The sequence below is a fragment of the Eptatretus burgeri genome, chromosome 12 (genome assembly GCF_056783735.1).
Source record: "Eptatretus burgeri isolate ZD-2024b chromosome 12, Ebu_testis_v1, whole genome shotgun sequence".
NCBI classification, from domain to species: domain Eukaryota; kingdom Metazoa; phylum Chordata; class Myxini; order Myxiniformes; family Myxinidae; genus Eptatretus; species Eptatretus burgeri.
In genome coordinates, this window is record NC_140972.1 from 68,796,290 (window position 1) to 68,801,289 (window position 5,000).

Genomic DNA, 5,000 nt, shown 5'->3' on the forward strand with positions numbered 1-5,000 from the left:
AGATATTATAAGGGAGGATGCAATGCACTTATCTCCATTGCAGGTCACCCGAACGTTTAGAAATTGGGGGGGGGGGGTATATAAACCTCTCCATGCAGGGACAAGAGGGGTCGAAGTTGGCAAATGTTCTTTCCATTGAATCCCGAAAGGACTTTTAACTGAATCAGCAAAAATATACTAAATACAAAAGGAATACAGGTTCGCCTTCTCAATGGAATTTAAAGGTACAGATTTTCCATCCCAGTCCAAAAGCAAAACAGGGAAGGCATATTGATTGGGCAAATCCACAATATCAAAAAGACTCCTGAAACCCACTCCAAAACTCATTAATGCCTTTAAGATAGCAGAAAAAAGCTGACCAATTATCCGTATTGATTTCAACCCAGTAATGGTTGAGATTTCATGACCAGATTTCCATCTTTCTTTTGAAAAATCCAGCAGATTGTGCACAAGAAGTATATTGGACCCCACAAAATGTTGCACAAAAGCCCTAGAGGATGGGATTCCTGTAAAACAGGGATTGTAGAAAACTGGTTCATTTCAGAACATCGAGGCAGTAAAGGAAGTGACCTCACGTTGCAGTGATAAAGCTTGCCAAGCATTGATCACACAGTGCATATATAGAGGAAGTGGTGACACGTCGATCTTCAGGAGGTCGAGCAAAAAAAGCTCACGGCCATATCCTAGCCGGCCCGCTTGCTTTAGCAAACAAAGGGTCAAACTCTCCCAAGGCATGTGGTTATAAAGCAACTTTTTCACAAAAAGAATGCGGAAAGTCATGATCCTGCTGGTGATGTCAACAAGCCCTTGACCCCCCTCATTACGAGAAAGGCTGAGCACACCTGGTCGAAGCCAGTGCATACCACCCCAGAAAAAATCGATTAAGTATTTTTGAATATTTTTAATTAGCCATGCAGGTGGCTGCAAGACAATAAACCTGTGCTACAAGATGGAAGAGACCAAATTGTTAATAACTAAAACTCTTCCATGATATGATAATTTGCACAGAAGGCCCCTCCATCTCTGAAGTCTGGAGTAGACTTTGTCTGTTAGTCCATCCCAGTTTTTCTGAATACTTTGAGCATCACCAAGGTGTACACCCAAATGGTAAACACTATTATTCTTCCAAGAGAAATTATCAGGTAGTGTTGGGAAGGAAAAATGCATTGCAAATCCAAAAAAGGAGGCATAACTCTTTGTCCAGTTTACTCTGGCTGAGCAAGCAAGGGTAAAATTATTCATAGTTTTAAGTAGTTCAGATACATCTTCTTGACATTTAATTGTAGTGCACCTGGTGTTGGCTCAATGGTTGGGGTGGTGGCTTGGAATCCTCTGATCCTGAGTTCAAACCCCACTCCACTGTTGAATTCATACCAGGTGGGGTTGACTCTGCCTGTCATCCTTCCGAGGTCGGCAAAATGAGTGCCAGCATGCTGGTATCCTGTGTTGGAGTGGCGACCCATCCAGGATTGTGTCCAATAGCCAAGGAGACTGATTAGGCAGCACCAACGCTCTGCATGGAGTATGGTCTCGATGGATGGATGTCGTGCAGATATCATCTGCATAAGCAACAACTTTTATAGCAGGTATGTCCGGAACGACACAGAATCCCACAAGTTTCTCACGGAATTTAACTAAAAGGGGTTCAATGGAAAGAACATAAAGGAGTCCGGATAAGGGACACCCTTGCCTTATTCCTCTGGTAACAGTAAAGGGAGGAATCAACTCATTATTTATTTTGAATAAACTATAAATATTGTGATACAACAACTGAATATATGATACAAAAACACGACCAAAACCAAAACCCTTTAGGATAGCAAATAGATAACTATGATCAATACGATCAAAGGCATGCTCCTGATCAATAAAGAATAAGCCAGCACTTTTATGCAGAAGATCACACACATCAGCAATGTCACGAACAGCGCCAAGATTGTCATATATTGATCGTCCAGGCACACAACAGGTTTGATCAGGATGCACCAAAGATTGGACTACCAATTTTAAGCGAGAGGCAAGGACCTTTGAAAAAATCTTGTAGTCGGTGTTCAGTAAGGAGACAGGACGCCAGTTTCTGAGTAACTGGGTGTCTCCCTTCTTTGGTAACAAGGAAACAACGGCTCGCCGGAAACTTAGGGGGAGCTCCCCAACTTGAAAACTTTCCTTGAGTACTTCCAAAAGTTCGGGTCCGATAATGTCCCAAAAGGTTTTGTAGAATTCACAGGGGATTCCATCCAGACCAGGAGCTTTCCCGCACGCCATACTGGAAAGAGCGAGACCCAACTCCTCCAGCATGATGGAACTCTACAAAGAGGCTCGCTGTGACTCAGACAACTTGGGTAAAGGTTCAATAAAGGCTTTTGCAACATTCAAATCAATCTTTTTTACACAGAATAAAGAAGAAAAATAATCGACTACAATTCTTTTAATCATCTTAGGTTCACTTACTATCTCTCCTTCAGGTGATTGTACAGATAATAGTTGTTGTTGAGCTTTAGTTTTCCTCTCCAAAGAGAAGAAAAACTTTGATGAAGTGTCAAAAAGACTCAAATTTTTAATCTTAAGCCGCACTAAAGCCCCTTTAGCCCTTTCGTTGACAAGACTGTGAAGAAGTTCTTTTTTAGTCATAAATTCTTTACGTAATCCTTGATTTCTGTTCAACTCAAGAGGATTTCTTTGCAATTCTAAAACCTCTTTTTCTAGAATCGTTATCCTTGAAAGACTATCCTGAGAGTGATGAAGTTTATACTGCTGACAAAAGATTTTGATGTGGATTTTTACAATATCCCACCATTGTAGCTTGCTATGAAAAGTATTTTTCCTTCCGTAAAGAGAAGTCCAAAAGATCCTAAAAGCATTGCAAAAAACAATGTCTTCCAAAAGACTAACGTTTAGAGCCCAATAGGCACTCCTACGTTGAAGATAGGGAAAAGTTAATTTTAAAGAAACTAGGTGGTGATCTGAAAAGCCAGAGGGAGAAATTGCCGTAGACAATATAAAGTTCCGAAAATCATTATTAACATAAAATCGATCTTAGCGAGCGAACGATACCCTGTTATTGGAAGCTTGACACCACGAATATTGTTTAACTTTGGGTTGCTGCAATCTCCAACCATCAACCGAATTATACTTTGCTAAAATGGTCGCAAACCCTTTTGCACTCTCAGGGTGAGGTTCTGAGCCATTACGGTCCAGAGCTGGCTCCAAGGTACAATTAATATCACCAACGAGGCACACGAGACCACTAAAATCAATCTGGGATAAACAATCATCAAGAAAGGAAAAATATTCGTTTCTTTTTGCAGGATTACTTGGGACATAAGCATTTAATAGTGTGATTTTATAGCCTCCATAAGAAAAAAACCACAAAAGCCAAATGACCTTGAATGAATTCGTGAAAAACAATTTGGTCCGATGAAAGACTTGATCGAAACCAGAAAGCAACTCCTGCACTGCAGCAATCAAAGGAACTGAAAAACCAAGAACCCCTTATTGTGGTTTGCCACTCTGCAGAACAAGTCGGTCCACAACGCACATCCTGAAGAAGAGCTACATCAATATGCTTTTGATCAAGTAACAGTCGAACATGTGTTTTACGTATAGGGGCGCGGCCCCCATTTATGTTTAAACAAGCAAGAGACAGAACCATTTTAGTATTTTATAGGTGGGTACTGGTTACTGAAGTTCTTTCCTTGCCAGAGTTACATATTTCCTCAATCTGTGTACGTGGGATTCATTGGCGCCATAGTCTGCCGGATTTTTAGTAATAAGGGATGCGGTAAGCATAAATTTATCGAGTTCCGGAAAGAAATCGGTTAGTTTAATTTTTTCCGAAAGGGGTTGTGGAGGAACTTGATCACCTTCGCAGGAGCAGGGGCATTTGAGCCCTTGTGGTCTTGTGAATCTCCAGCTGCACCATCCAACTCAGAAGAATCTGATATTGAACAAGTATCATCGGCTGTTTATCAACAAGTCTCAAGTATCATCGGCATATCACACGACTCCTGTTAAAATTTAGCATCCTTTTTCTTTACAGATATAGCAGACATTGGAAATGGTTTCACGAAAAAGGAATCCTCAGGAAGCAGATTTCCTTCTAACTTTTCAGGTGTCTGCTTCAAAGTCACTGAGGTAATGGGTGTGGCTGTAGATGTGACAGGCAGTTCTATGGTACTCGGTGCAATTACAGTTTGGTGAGATTGTTCTGTGGTGTTCGGCACAACTATAGTTTGGACAGATGGCTCTGAGTTATTAGGCTCTACTGTAGTCTGAACTGCTGGTTCTGAGGTATTAGGCACGACTATGGTTTCAACAGTTGGTTCTTGGGTGTTAGACACAATCTCCGCATGAACATCCTGCTTCAGTGTATGACTACCTACTGTATGTCCAGAACAAGTTTCGTCTCCACCTGGGACATCTACTGATGGTTTGTTTTGAAGCTCCATAGTCTCCTCGTCATCACATGTGAGAGGACAAGCATAAACATCTGAAGGATTTTGGTTACTCTCTTTCCGATTGAGTGAAACCCTCTTCACAGCGACCGCTTCCGCGTATGAAGAAGGTTCGACTAAAACTGCACTTTGGTGCCTTCGTTTTCCTCGTGTCACCCAACCAGACTCATTTTTTCCATTTGTTTGATTTTCAGAGTTTTCTCCTGCCTCAGTAGACACCCCAGTGACCTCAGGTTCATTTACATTTTCAACTTTACTTGATTCTTTTTCAACGACCCTTGGGCATTCATTTTTCATGTGACCACACTGTCCACATTTGTTACACACTAAAGTCTGAGATGTGGCAAAGATGCGGTAAGTAAACTTTTCATGTTCAATTTTTAACATCAGGTCGAGCTTACGAATGTTTGGCTTCGGAATAATAAATAGTTGACGTCGAAAGGAAAGAATATGTTTTGTACTGTGGTCCTTAAAGCGAACAGGAATGAAAGTTATTTTTGAAACAACAGTGCCATACTGTTCTAAAGCAGGCTTCACCTGCTCGTT